The sequence below is a fragment of the Musca autumnalis genome, unplaced genomic scaffold (assembly GCF_047663935.1).
Source record: "Musca autumnalis isolate F117 unplaced genomic scaffold, ASM4766393v1 scaffold_5, whole genome shotgun sequence".
Lineage (NCBI taxonomy): Eukaryota > Metazoa > Arthropoda > Insecta > Diptera > Muscidae > Musca > Musca autumnalis.
This window is the reverse complement of record NW_027412088.1, coordinates 102,145,407-102,161,513: the sequence shown is the minus strand read 5'-3', so window position 1 is coordinate 102,161,513 and position 16,107 is coordinate 102,145,407. Positions and strand designations below refer to the sequence as shown.

Sequence of the window (16,107 nt, the reverse complement as noted above, 5' to 3'; positions counted from 1 at the left end):
TATTACAGATCCATACTATTTAGTTTTTGAGAGTCCTATCCTATGCCAATATTCCCAAGAAAAAACTTGACGGTGTTGCCATATTTTCGGAATATTTCTTGATTTTATCTGAAAGTTCTTGGTAACTTTTCCATGTTGAGAATTGAACCCACGTTCCTAATAAAGGGTGTCAAATTTGTTGTAGGATTTATCAGAATGTTCCATTTTACTAAACTAAACCCAAAAATTGCGCAATATTTGCATGGGTAGTACAATTTTTCAATTTTATTTGATTCAAACCTATTCTGATGATCGCAAAAATTTGACACTTTTTTGTACATGTTTTATTATAATTGGGATATTTTCCGAAAATATGGTAACACCGTCAAGTTTTTTCTTGGGAATGTTGGCATAGGATAGGACTCTCAAAAACTAAATAGTATGGATCTGTAATACGAACACATCAGAAGATACCTTAGCATATAAAAAGAAAAAAATTCAAACCTATTCAGATGACCGCTAGTGTATGCTTACATGACTCCAAAAAAAGTGCAAAAATGCTTATAAAAAAAAATTTGAAATGATTTTGTGCGGAAGATTTTTTATCGGATCACCTTATCTAAGGTAAAATATCATCAAAATATGATACAGGAATATGAGGTTGTAAAAAAGTCATAACCCCAATGTACATAACTATTTATTCTGTTTCCTGCCCTTGAAACGCACACCGATTTCATTTATCATTCAGTGTGTCCATCGGCCGTATTGTTCCTGGAATACTTCATTTTTCACTGTTATGAGTTATGTATAAACATACATACATACATATGTATGTATGGAGTGTTTAATTCTGGCGTAATTTTCCACACCAGTGTATTTTCAGTTTTTCATTCATATTTTATACTGGAGCGGATCTATCGCACTGTCAACAAACAATTTTTCACACAATTGCTTTGCCTCCCCTTCGGTCAATAATAATGCTCCTGTGCCAGACGTTGAAAATTTTCATTAACAATTTTCTTAAAGCAACGTTGTAAGAATAAAAAAACGCTATGTGCCCGATATCGTCCAACATTTAACTACCGAAAACTTATACTAATGGGCCCGAGGGAAAGAAAGGATAAAGAGGTGGGTGAATTCCGCTATCTCTCTCTCTCTCTCTCTCTCTCTCTCAAAGTTAAAAAATCATATGAAAATTCCAGTAGATGTCCGTTCCGAGAAAGTATCTTATCTTGAATCGAATGTATTTCTTTGGAAAACTCGTTGACAATTTTTTTATACCCTCACCATACTATGGGGGGTATATCAAGTTTGTCATTCCGTTTGTAACTACTCGAAATAACAATTTTTGACCCTACAAACTAAATATTCTTGAACAGCGTGCAATTCTGTATCAATATAGCCATGTCCGTCCGTCTGTCCGTCTGTGCAAATCACTCTAGAGTCCGAACGGATTGAAGTAGGTGGATGAAATTTTTTGTATGTACGTAGGACTTTTGGTATTGAAAACGGGCTATGTAGGTCCACGTTTTGGTATAGTCCCCATAGAACGGTATCTCCCGTATTTTGAAGGTTTTAACTATATTATCCTAGCAAAATTGCTGAAATTTGGTATTTAGTCCTCCTTTGGGCTACAAAACTTTCTTCCAGAAATTTGTCGGTATCGGTCCACGTTTTGATATAGCCCCATAGAACTGTAAGTCCCCATTTTCGGTATTTCGAAGGTTTTGGCCTTGGTATCACACCGAAAAGGCTGAAATTTGGTATTTATTCATTTTTTGCGTTACAAAACTTTCCCCCAGAAATTTATAGGTATCACGCTCTGATATAGCCCCCATAGAACGATACCTCCCGATTTTCGATATTTTCAAGGTTTTAGCGTCATTATAACCTAAATGGCTGAAATTTGGTATTTAATCTTTAAACTTTGTTGGAGGTACAAAACTTTCCACCTGAAATTTGTCGGTATATGCTCACGTCTTCAAATAGCCCCCATAGAACAGTATCTCCCGATTTTTTGTTTTTTGAAGGTTGTGGCCTCAATATCCCACCCAAATGACTGAAATTTGGTACTTAGTCTTCGTTGAAGTTATAAAACTTTCCACCTGAAATTTGTCGGTATAGGTCAACGTCTTCATATTATTGTGAAGGTTGTGTCCTCAATATCCCACCGAAATAGCTGAAATTTGGTATTTAGTTTTAGTGGGGGGTACAAACCTTTCAACCTGAAATTTGTCGGTAAAGGTCCACGTCTTCATATAGCCTCCATAGCACGGTGCGCCTTAACCAAATTTAAATGGAAGGAGCTTACACCTGGGAAGTTTTTGCGGATTCTGAAACTGCAATGTTCATAGATGAGAAAAATCAAAAAACTAAAGAAATTGCCGGAGGGCTTCTTAAATAAATCACGGTCAAAGTTCACACTTTTAGGAGATTTTTAAGTTTTAACGATTTTGGTTGAAAACCGCAAGTTCTATGGAAATGGCAGTGAAAATTCTGTACAAAATTGACCTTCATGATATTTTAGTAGGTTTTACCGTTTTTGAGATATAGAAGTTCAAACTGGAACATGCACTGACTGTATCGCCTCCTTACAAAACAATGCCATGACTACAATTTCCCAACATAAACTTATATATCTCAAGATTGGTACAACCTAGGAAAATTACAAAAGTCAATCTTGTAGAGAATTTTCACAGCTATAAGAGTTTCTCGGGTCCTATTTCGATAAGACTTGCCTTTCCAAAGCAAACTCGTGAAAATCTAACAAGAAAACCTAAAAATGTAACCTAAACTTCAATATCTCAAAAATGGTAAACCCTACGAACAAATCATAATGGTCAATCCTCTAGAGAATTTTTACAGCTATAATATTTTCTTTAGCCCCATTTCGATAGGACTTACCGTTCTCAAGCGAAATCGTGAAAACCCAAGAAAACCCTAAAAATGTAAACTTTGACCGCTACTTATTTAAAAATCTCTGCAGCGATTTTTTCTTGTTTTTGGATTTTTGTCATCTACAAAAATAGCTGTTTCAGAATCCGCAAAAAATTCCTAGGTATAAGCGGTTTACATTTAAAGTTTGTTATGGCGCACGTGTATGATATTGTTTTATAAAGAGACGATACAGTCAGTGCATTGTCCCAATTTGAAGTTCTATATCTCAAAAACGGTAAAACCTACGAAAATATCATAAAGGTCAATTTTGTAGAGAATTTTCACTGCTATACCGTTTTTTAGTCCCATTTCCATAGGACGTACGGTTTTCAAGCAAAATCGTGAAAACCTAAAAAACCCCTCAAAGTGTGTATTTTGACCGCGATTTATTTAAAACCCCCTCCGGCGACTTTTCTAGTTGTTTGATTTTTCTCATCTATGAACATTGCAGTTTCAGAACCCGCAGAAACTTCCCAGGTGTAAGCTCTTTCCATTTAAATTTGGTTAAGGCACACCGTGATAGTACAGTATCTCCCGATTTTTTGTATTTTTAAGGTTGTGGCGTAAATATCCCACCGAAATGGCTGAAATTTCGTACTTAGTCTTCCTTGAAGGTATAAAACTTCCCACCTGAAATTTGTCGGTATAGGTCAACGCCTTCATACTATTCTGAAGGTTGTGTACTCAATATCCCACCGAAACGATTTTCGATATTTTGAAACTTGTGGCCTCAATATACCACCGGTATGACTGAAATTTGGTATTTAGACTTCCATGGGGGTATAAAATCCTCACCTGAAATTTATCTGTGTAGGCCTACGTCTTCATATAGCCCCCATAGAACCGTACCTATCGGTTTCGATATTTTGAAATTTGTAGCCTCAATATATCACCGGTATGACTGAAATTTGGTATTTAGACTTCCTTGGGGGTATAATCTAATTTTTTTAAGGAAATAGTGTACATAGATTTATGGTTTATTTTGAAACTCATAGTGAAATTTTGTGTAGAATTTTTCATCTTTTGACACTTTTAACCTATAACCAAGTTTTATATTACTTCCATGTATCAACTCGAAAAAAGAAGGAAAAATTTTTCATCAAAAAAATTGGGAAATATTTTCATGTTTTTTCAGCAAAATTGATACTGATATTTTCATGCTATAAAATGTAAATAGACATTTCATTTCTTTGGTGACCCATAGTGAAATTTGACGAAGAATATTTTTGTCTCTGACATCATCTCTCTAAAATTATGTTTTGTGGGACAATTTTAAATAAACTCAGATGAAGTCCGACTTTAACCCTAAAACGTGTTTTTCATTTTTAGAGATTCCTGGCGATTAGACAAGAGTTACAGATTTGGTGTATTCTGAGACCTATAGTAAAATTTTATGGCGAACAATTTTGTAGAATATTTGGATTTGATACAATCACATTTTTAAGGAGTTTTTGAAAGATTTTTGAAAAAAGGACAAAAAAGACCCCTTTGATGAACCGCATGAGGGTTAAAATTTTTAACAAAAATATTGCCCACATACTCTTCTGTAAAATTGCCAAAGACACTATATACCTGAAATGCAAGGATTCAAAGATATCTTAACTCGAATATTTCGAAAAAATTAAAAATGGGCGGAACTTGCCCCGCCTATTTTGGTTACTTTCCGACGTAAACTTTTAAAACGCCGATACACGTGTCTCATATTTTTAGCTCTACTTTCATAATCTACTCGATTTTCCTCGTCATTTTTTTGTTGTCGCACAGTGTTTTCGGTATTTTGAAAGTTTTAGCCACATTATTCAACCGGAATAACTGAAATTTCGTATTTAGTCTTTGCTGAAGTTACAAAACTTTCCTGCAGAAATTTATCGGTACATGTCAACGTTTTATACAGCCTACACAGAACTGTCCTCCCGATGTTCATTAACTATCCAAATCCAGAATATCCAGGTTTTGGTCTAGCCGGTCTTGTCGGTCTTGCCCAATTTTATGTATTTCGCTCAATTTTATGTATTTCGTTACGATTCTCACAATTGAAGAAAATTAGTGAGAAACAAATGATATGTATGTCATTTGTGGTCAGGGTTTCGGAGTCGGAGTCGAGCAATTTTGCTGGAGTCGGAGTCTGAGTCGAAAAAAATAACTCGACTCCGACTCCGGGCAAAATTTTTTCCACGTTATAGAAATATAACATTCAATTTGGAACCCTGTTTTATTTGGTACAAATCGTATCGGGGAATAAAACAACGTCTACACGGAGATTAGTTAAATCTAATTCCGTAACAATAGCATACACAAAAATGAGTTCAAGAAATCATGCATCTGCCTACGTGCTGGGTGGTGTACACAATATATCTCAAATATTTCAATAAAATTATCCACTCCACACCAAAGTTCAAAATGTGAGCGCTGAATTTTAGTTTAAGGGGTAAGGGGCTTATAAATTTCGAAAAAAGTAGAAAGTATAAATAGCATAGTATATGTGGTAATTTTTAAGTCGATCGGAACAATATTGCCTTAGTATTAACGTTGGATGGGAACAAATAATTTTATTTTGTATGCAGCATATAAATCGAAATGGGCCACAAAAATATAAGACAATTGGTTTATTAGTTTTCGAGCTAGAGTTGGCACCTAAAAATACTTTAATAAAAGCAGGTTTTCGTAGACGGCCTCAAAACTTCGTAACATTTTTCTCTTTCAGATGAAAAAAAATATGCCAAAAGTTTTCTCGGAAAAAATTGCCCCTTCATTTTCACATATTTTGAAAGTTTAAAGATTTTCTGACGCGGAAGAATTCCGTCCAGAATATGAATATGGATTTTATACCCCCATTAGCCTAAATAGGCCAAAATATAGGAAAAAGTTAAACATTTGTGCATATTTTATTCATTTTTATTGGTATAGGAATTCACCTTCGGAGTCGACCCGGAGTCGGAGTAGGAGCCGGAGTCGTGAAAAAAAATCGTCTGGAGTCGGAGTCGAGCCAAAAATACCTCGACTCCGAAACCCTGTTTGTGGTAGTAAATTAATAAACTCTCCTACACTTTTGCTGAATTGTTCTTTGGGTTCTTTTATGGTATCTACTCCGTTTTCATGAAATTTTAGGGTTGTATTTACACTGGCTGCCTGTTAGGACTGATTTTTTACAGAAACCACATTTATGAGCAGTCATTATTTAAAACCCTGTTTAAGCTTAAAGCCTTAAGGAGCAAAAAATTAATTGATAGTGACTTCAGTACTCAAACATAAAATGTCAACAAAACTAACAGAATTGCAAACATTTGTTCGGCGATAAAATATCCAATTCATTTGGTAGAAAAATACATTATTTGTTTTCAAAATCGAGTGACTTGACCTCGCAAACACAAAATCTGAACGAGCAAAAAGCTCTTTTGCAACACTTGTTAGGAAACAAAATGAAATCTTCCTTTGTCTATACCTTTATTTGTCTATGCTTATAGAACTACTGCCGCAACAAGGACAACCATCCACTGAGATTCATCCTCTCCAATGACAACGTGAATATTTAACTTTCTTGTGTGCATCAGTGAATATTCCTCAAACATGTCTGATAAGCCTGTTAAATTCGAAGTTCTCTTTTGAATTGTGAAATTTTCCGACCTACTTAGCTATTACTTAGTATTTGGGGTTTCCAGTGCACTATGGTCCCAATGACAGGTTTTTGAGGCAACAAGTCACTGGAAGCTGCTAGACCTTTCTAATTTCGTACTGATGTTTATAGTGAGCATAAAAATATATCTGTAAAATTTGGAAGGAATCGGTTTAGATATAGATATAGCTTTCGTATATATGTTTTAACCGATTTTATCCGATTTTATATTTAAGCCGCGCTAAGGTCACAATTTCCATCCGATGACTTTAAAATTTGATATGGTACATCCTGATCAATTAAGAATCACGTCCAGAAAATTTGGTTCTGATCGTTTCAGGTATAAATATCTACATATATATAGAAAATTATTCAGGTATGCCATGATGTTTGAAATATAAACCCTCCGAAATGGCTGGACCGAATTTGATAAAATTTTGACTGTAGATTCTTTAGGTCTTAGAATAGATCGTAAGGTAGTTTTTATACCGAAAAATGGAGGGGGTGGGGTTCCCCCAAAACGGGTTTTAGCCAAACGCGAAATCTCAGAGATCATTTGACGTATTGGGATACAATACAGCAGTAATTGGACCTCCATCATTAATTGATGATTTGGAAGTAGAATACCGCGATCGCGTTCAATTTTTGAATACTTTATAATTACATGTCAAGATTTTTAAATTTAGTAGGTGTTTGTAGCCCAAATTACTAAATTAAGAGACTTGTGTCATATTGACAAGTCCCACTCCCAGCCCAATACTTAAAATTATCCAAATTGTTAAGTGTCACGCTATCTGTAAGTATTTTTCTATCAATTTACGGATCCATACGGGGATAAAATTTTCTACACATATAGTACTCACTATTACCTTCTACCACATATATATATAGTTTCGCCAATACGTCGCAATACCGAGAGTTCTATTCCAAAAACCATATAAACTACAATATAAACTACACACAAAATACACCACAAGTCTACATCAAATATTCCTTACCAAATCTAACTTCTTTTAATTCTTAATCAGAATATTAATTTACATACCTTTACACGTGTTATCCATTAAAAAACTGTTTATTATATTAGCGTTTTTTAATTGTCGAGCGAAACAAATTTGTTCTTCGTTTGATAAATTTTTATAAAATTTTACAATGTAAGATGCAATATCTTTGACAGCCCGGTATGTGGTCATGAAGCGTTGCCAGGTTGAAATGATTTTGTTTCTAAGTGGCTCAAAGTGTTAAGAATCTAATCATGTTACTATTTTATACAAATATATGACTTCAAAAATAGACTTTTTGCCTCAGAAACCTGCCATTGGGTCTATAGTGCAGTGGTAAAAAACGATTTCAGGTATTTTGAAGTTTTAATCTACATTTTCGGCCCAATTTTGCTGTTTTAGTTTTATTAATACTTACTGTCACGAATATTAAAAAGGAATTATTTTCAACCCGAATGTCTACAAAACCGTTAAAATACGTTAAACAGGGTGATCCCATTGTATGGAGTTCAAACTATAACTTTGACCTATGTTGAACATTTTTGGCACTAAGGGGTCATAACTTCTAAGAAATACAAACGTAAAATTACATCCGAATCGTTTTAAAAAAATTGCTAAAATTGTTCAATCATCTTAAATTGTGGGATACGCTTATATGTGAGCTATATTTGAACGTGAACCAATGTTGACAATTTTTGGCTAAGAAATTCTCTGGACAGTCAAAATAAAAATTCAAAATTTTCAGGCAAATCGGTTCAAAATTGTGTTTCCTAAACTTAAGTTTGAACCAGTCTAATATCAAATACATATGGTAATATTCAAAAAAGTTTTACAATCGTTGAAGTTGAGGTTCACCATTTAATAAGTCGCGAACTGTTAACATATTTTATAAAATATGGATATATTTATATTAATTGAAGTGTTTTAGCCAAGATCTCATAATATGGACCATAAAAAATAATTTTCGCGGAAGCTGCGTTGGTGGTAATATAAAAAAATGGGAAAAATGTGTTGAAGTAAACAAGTTTTTTTGTGTTCTTTCTTGATTTCTGGCCAAACCACGCAAAATTCAAACCTGTGCTCAAAGAAAGAACTAAAGAATACCCCTTGGGAAACGTGGTTCTAGTGCATGACTTTTCGATATATACACTACATCCCACTAAAATCGATGCTGACATTTTGAAGTTTTGATTTCAGTGTTTTTCGAAATTTTCTTATAATTAGAGGGTGCAACTGTATAATATTTTCAAACTAGTTACAGGATTGTAGAACTCGCAATTCCACGTCGTTCGATGTATATCTCATGAGTGTGCTCCGTACAGCTTCCTAGTAATAGAAGTCCAAAGGCCAAAATTTGGTGCCTAAATTTTCTGGAAAAACCTATTTTTTGACTTTAAAATTTACAACTGTCGTACAGGTCCCCCTGAACCCCACGTGATTTTAGTTTTTTTACGTGCCGGGTCTAATAAGACCTTTCGCGTTCGAATCCATCCACTAAAACGCCGGATATAGATACCTTGAAGGTAGGAAATTCTGCAAAAATATATTTTGACAATTCCGCGAATTGAACCGCGATTTTCTTTGATTATTTTTACATAAATGTAATCCTTTATACGCGATTATAATATTTGCCAACAAGAAGTGTTACAAATTACAAAGATTCGGGAGTAATATCCCTATTTATCCCAAAATAGAATGTGGTGGCACATCCGCAGTTCTTGACGAATCTGTCCAAAATCATTTATAGTGATATTTAATTAGTTCTCTTTCGAGTTGAGCTGTAAGGCCTTTAGAGATACATTGAAAAATTAGGAGTCTACCGAAGTCCCACGCATCCAACCATTACACTACGTTTCACGGGTGGTAAAGCCGATCTTCAGGTGTATTAGGATGTTGTTGTTGTGGCAGACGAAGGCAAAGCTTGGAAACTAGTATATATATCGCACTTCATTAGATAAATGTATATGCGAAATTATGCCAGTTAATCGAAACTCCAAACTTTTTCCTATAGTCCTGCTTGGTAATCCCATTTTCAATGTTCACAAATACTATGGTAAGTTTTATTCCTACATCATTAGTAATTGCTCTTCTATATCAGAAGATTTTATTTTTGATTTGATCATCAATTACTTACTTACTTACTTAGCTGGCCCATTACAGAACATTTGTTCTATAGGCCGAACTAAGAAGAGATCTCCATTCCTCTCTATTTGTTGCTTTGCACTCTGGAATACCGCGCCTTTTCATCTCATCATCCACTTGTTTGCGCCATCTATTCCTTGGCCTGCCAATTCTGCGTGCACCGCCATGTGGCATGTATTCATACGCCTTTTTAGCGGGTTCATCATCGCTCATTCTTTTGATATGGCCTAGCCAACGCAATCGCTGCTTCTCGATACGTTTAACAATATTGATGTCGTTGTATAGCAGATACAGCTCGTGGTTCATGCGACGTCGATATTCACCGTCAACGCAGATTGGTCCGTAGATCTTTCGAAGAATTTTTCTCTCAAACACACCAAGCACTGCCATGTCTGCTTGCGCAAGTACCCAGGCTTCGGAGCCATACATCAGCACGGGTAGTATCAGTGTTTTGTAGAGCGTTATTTTTGTTTGACGAGATGTGGCTTTGTTTTTAAACTGCTTACTTAATCCAAAGTAGCATCTGTTGGCCAATACAATTCTTCTTTTTATTTCACAACTGATGTCGTTTGTTGTGTTGACGGAGGTGCCGAGGTAGACGAAGTCTTTTACTACCTCAATATTATAGGAACCAACTTCCACAGTCGGTCCGAGCTCAATGGACGCATTGCGCGTCGACACCATCAACTTGGTCTTCTCACCGTTTACCGCCAGACCCACTTTAGCAGATTCTCCTTTGACCTTTATAAAGGTATCAGTTACTTCTTTTACTGATCGACCCATGATGTCTATATCATCAGCATAAGCAAGTAACATGTGACTATTGGTGTATATTGTGCCACTTCTTTTGACGTTTGCCTCTCGTATAACCTTTTCTAGCAGGATGTTGAAGAGGTCACACGAAAGGCTGTCTCCTTGTCTGAAACCTCTTTTGGTACCAAACTCTTCGGAGAGGTTCTTTCCTATTTTAACTGAGGACCTCGTGTCAGTTAAAGTCATTTTACAAAGCCGGATGAGCTTTGCGGGAATACCAAATTCAGACATGGCTTGGAATACCTTTGAGCGCAGCGGACTGTCGAAGGCTGCTTTATAATCGACAAAAAGGTGGTAGGTGTCGATCTGCATCTCTTGGGTCTTCTCCAGGATTTGCCGCAGGGTAAATATCTCGTCAATGGTGGACTTGCCAGGTCTAAAGCCGCATTGGTATGGTCCAATAATCTCGTTGACCATTGGCTTTAGTCGTTCGCACAATATCCCTGACACGATCTTGTAGGCAATAGGGAGTAGACTTATGCCCCTATAGTTAGAGCATACAGTCTTATCTCCCTTCTTGTGGACGGGGCACAGGATACTCAGGTTCCTGTATCTCTCTCGTGCGCTACGCGTTGCTACGGATTGTAAAGTAGCCTTATATGCCGCATTTTTCTCTTCTGTGGCAGCACGACACTCCTCATCATACCATGGATTCCTTGGTGGAGGTCTCTGGTATCCAAGTATGGATTTTGCGGCTGTTTGCATGGAGTGGGCAATGCTTTGCCATTGCGCTGATATGTTATCGGGATGAGGAGGGCTTTGATTAAGCAATTGGGCTAGTTGAGTGGAATATGCTGTGGCTATCTGTTGTGATTGCAGCTTACCGATGTCTAACTTTCGTGTTGTGTCTGTTCGTACTTTGTTTGCTACGTTTAAGCGGGTGCGTACCTTTGCTGCAACAAGGTAGTGGTCCGAATCAATATTTGCGCCTCGGAACGATCGTACATCCAACACGCTCGATGAATGTCTTCCATCTATCACAACATGATCAATTTGGTTTCTTGTTTTCTGATCTGGAGACAGCCAGGTGCCCTTATGAATATCGAGATGATTAAATCTGGTACTGCTAACTACCATGTTTTTTTGCAGCTGCAAAGTCTATCAGTCTCATACCATTAAATATCACTATAAATGGCCTTCGCCTTAATAAGGCAAAAATAAAAAATAATTTCAGCATGAGCCAGGCTGGGATTCGAACCTGGGTCTCTGACAACTGAGTGTCAAGGTTGCCGGCGTCTTAGCGTTCTAAGCCACCATCAACTTGTCAAAACTTTAGTAGACAATAATTGATGATCAAATCAAAAATAAAATCTTCTGATATAGAAGAGCAATTACTAATGATGTAGGAATAAAACTTACCATAGTATTTGTGAACATTGAAAATGGGATTACCAAGCAGGACTATAGGAAAAAGTTTGGAGTTTCGATTAACCGGCATAATTTCGCATATACATTTATCTAATGAAGTGCGATATATATACTAGTTTCCAAGTTTTGCCTTCGTCTGCCACAACAACAACATCCTAATACACCTGAAGATCGGCTTTACCACCCGTGAAACGTAGTGTAATGGTTGGATGCGTGGGACTTCGGTAGACTCCTAATTTTTCAATGTATCTCTAAAGGCCTTACAGCTCAACTCGAAAGAGAATTAATTAAAAATCATTTACATATATTGACGTATTTTTAATAGGCGGCCATTGAAATCGGATGCACCTTATAATCATATGCACATCGCGTAATTTTTGCCCACTTGAATGTTTTTTGAATAGTAAGATGCAACTGATGGCACACTTTGGCCGCTGAATGAAACATGGGAAAATCCATGCACGTTGATAGACATGGACTCCCTGTATCCGAAAAGCACATGCACCTCAACAGATTTAAACGGATTCGCGAATTACACGCTTTTTAACTTTTGTGTTTTTTCTTTGGTTGTGATTTCAATATTACTCTGTACTTCTTAATTCGTTTGCTTATCACACTAAGCAAATATACTTGCCAGATGATAAACTATTATCCTTGAAGAAGTTTTAGCAAGATACTTCAGGTTTTGTATGGAAATTTAGCGAAATAGTGGAATAACTCCTAAAAATGTCTCTTCAATTTTTCGTATTAAACCAACAAATATATTTTTGAAATAATATTTCCACAATAAGTTTTTGTCTTTTGTTGTTGCTGTAATATTCATCTTATGAACCCAATCTTTATAATTTTGGTCTAACATATTTCTATGCGTTGTCTAGATGCTGTAGAGATTTTAAATTTATTTTTTTCAGATTTATATGGATTCTGAGTTAGAATAAATTAAATTTACTCTAAGATTTTTTCATTATTTATTGATTTTCCGCGAAAATAAAAACAAATTTAGAAATGTTTTAACATAAGCGGATAGATATAACATTCTGTTAACGATTTATACATATATTTTCTTATTAAAACCCAAAGGGAATTTTTAAATATTTTTTCTTTATAAGGGAACAAAACCCCTATAACTTTTGGGTGCAGCATCCAATTTTGTGAACGCGAACATATTTGAAACCACAATTTTTTTCATAACTTAAGTACCAAAAATCGCGGATGTGCTCGCAAAAAAATTTTAATTTTTTTTTTTGTCAATGGTATTGAAAAGGAAATTTGAAATTTACCATATGCATATCTAAATTTGATGTAGCCTGAAAAATTGTGTTTCATTTATCGCAACGAATCGCAACATGAAATGTTGTTTTTCTTAAAATGCATCGAAGTAATTTTGACTTTTTTGCAACACCTCACACTCTTACCCCCCGTTTACACATTCAAATGGCAGTTTGAAAAATACCAATACACTCACACATGTTCACTTGCACAAAATCTTTAAACTCCACCACCGAGAAAATTTCCGTGGCAGTAAGAAATTCAAGTGCTTTAAAAGTACATTAAATTTTTTCTGAAAGTATTCAAGTGTCAGTTTGAACAAAATGAAATTTCCACTATAATATGAATAACCAATAGTCTACAAGTTACTTGAAGGGAGTAACATAAAATTATTTCAGTCTAGGATAATTTTTTAGACAATTTGGAGTCGTTTTAACCGTCCGTCTATCTGTCTGGTCCAAACTTTCGAAAATGGTCCATTATCGGTCCTCTCCTTCGAGTAACCCTTCGTATGGAGTAATCGATTTGGTCCAAACTTTGCACACCATAATATTTCTTCCAGACATAGATCATGTTCGAATATGGACTATATCGTTCCACTCCATCTCGGAACTTTTTAATTTTTTTGCAGAAGGTTGTCCTTGCAACGGTACAATTTCTAGTTCCAAGATGGACTATGTCGTTGCTCCTCCGTTTAACACTTTTGCGCTTTAATCCAGATTTTCTAGAAACGTGTTGAAATTTTAATTCTAGTGGAAGAGCATACATCCTGAGATATGGGGACCGAAATGTCCCAATTTTTTTATGCCACTACTTCATACCCTTTCGAACTATAGTTTATTAATTCTCCATACTTCTCTTGATAAAGGTCAGAATGGTAAAAAAAAAACCCTCGCAGTATAGGATTATGTTTTTTGGGCGTGTCAATGGTTTTGATTGCGTCTGTCAATGGAATAATTAAGCCCACATACGCCCACAAATTTACCATGAAATTTAGATTTAGGGATCTGTTCATAATACATTTAGGTCCACTATTTTAATGCTTTTTTTCTGATTCTTTCTTACTTTTTATGTATATTTTACAACAAAATACAACTGTTTGTTCAGTCTCAGTAAATTTTTCAGTAAATTTTTTCCGATCGATTTAATCGGCTTCTGTGCATCATAACTTCTAAACAACTCAACAAAAATTTGCCTTAATTTACTGTTTATAAAAGTCACAATTTTATCCCACCATAAGATTAAAATTAATTCCAAAGATTAGAACTTTGTACACCAGTTTGGTATAATCTTAAACAAACATACCCGGCAGTATTTGCTCGCATTTATTTAATCCAATTCGTAGGCGTAATTTTCACATTTTCTAACAAATATATTTTCTGTAGAACAATGTTTTGTTATTCTGCAACAAATATGTCATAAATCATATAATAAATTTTTGTTTTTGACATGACATTAACATTCGCAACACTTTAACATGCATACATATGTATGTGAAGGTGTGTAATATTTGAAACACTTTATCGGACACGTGTTGGTGGCGACATCGACGTGATTTACAATTAAACAAACAACTAAATGTCATAAATTCCGATGCAGCAAATCCGTATAGTAATGTTATGTTTTGTTTTCACTCATCACTTTCATATAAACATTTTATTAACTTTATAATGAAAAAAAATATTTTTTTAATTATTTCGCGCCATTTTTTTCCTTTGTCGCAATAACACTTTGTTTAAAACACTTGTAGCTTTCGCAAAATACATATGCATGTAGTATCCGCTATAAACGTTTTCACACTTCCGTATCCGTGTACCGAATGAAAGCGAGTCAGTGTGTCAATGGTTAAAATTCATTCATGTTCTGTTTACATTTCATTCAATAGTAAACGATGGGAGTGTAAAGGGTTGTTGATTGATGTCTTTATGATGAAGCCAGTGGCAGAGTTTCCACGAGTGAAAAAACGCCAGTTTCAAGAATCTTTGCAGAAACGAATTATAAGTACGAGAACAAAGAAGTTATCATTTATATGGCAAACGTCAGATGTAAAATTAACTGTATTGTTAACTGTCTTAAATTAATTAATCTTTGAATTCATTCATTGATATCATAATCAGTTAGCAACCCTTTTTCTCACTGATTCTGCGCCAACAACCGAACTTATATTCGGTTAACATGTTCGGCCGATGTAAATACAAAATACAGTTGTGATTGTGGCCAAAACATTCATGAAACAAATAAAAGGATATACCCTTAGCCAATTTGTATACCCTACACCATAGTGTGGCGGATATATTAGGTTTGTTTTTTTTTTTTCGTTTGCAACGCATTACAATTACATGTCCGTCTGTGGAAATCACTCTAACACTCCGAAAAATTGTGATAGGATGCTGAAATTTTGGCTATATTGGCCCACATATAACAGCACCGCCCGATTTCAGGTTTTTTATGCTTATAACTAAAATTCAGACTAAATCTATATATATGGGGATTTCTGAGTGAAATCGGACTCTTTTTCAAAACGATGTATTGATTTCTTTTTTTTGCTGTGGTGATGCTGCTCATCAGCAAAACATTTTAGAGATATGACGCCTTGAAAAAGTCGAACTCTGTAAAAACTCTATGCAAAGAAATACTCATAACTTCTTTAATATTGGTCCAAATAGAAAATTTTTTTTTTGTATTTTTTTATTTTTTTTATCAGCTATCTAAAAAATAATAGAAAAAGTTTTCACAGTGGGCATAGATGCAATTTTCGCGTTTTAATATTTAAAATCAATTTTTATCAATGATTGTACTCTTCGATTTTCTTGAAATTTTTTTATTTTAAACTACAATTAATTACAAAAATTTTAAGTCCTATTTGGTGGGATTCAAATATTTACTATTTTTTCTAAATTTTTAAAATTTGTCCAAAAAAAATTTCCATATACCACAGTGCAAAATGTGTTATTTTACCAAAAGTATAAAAAATTGCATTTATTA

The 16,107-nt window shown here is 34.9% G+C and overlaps 1 protein-coding gene across 1 annotated transcript in view; it reads right to left on the bottom strand.

Moving 5' to 3' along the window:
- The window catches only part of tor (tyrosine protein kinase receptor torso), a 533,285-nt gene extending 518,300 nt beyond the window's left edge, over positions 1-14,985 (bottom strand). Inside the window, exon 1 of the mRNA XM_073992792.1 lies at positions 14,428-14,985. The gene's annotated coding sequence lies outside the window, so the exon portion shown is untranslated. The remainder of the gene's footprint in view (positions 1-14,427) is intronic.
- Positions 14,986-16,107: the final 1,122 nt, after the last annotated feature.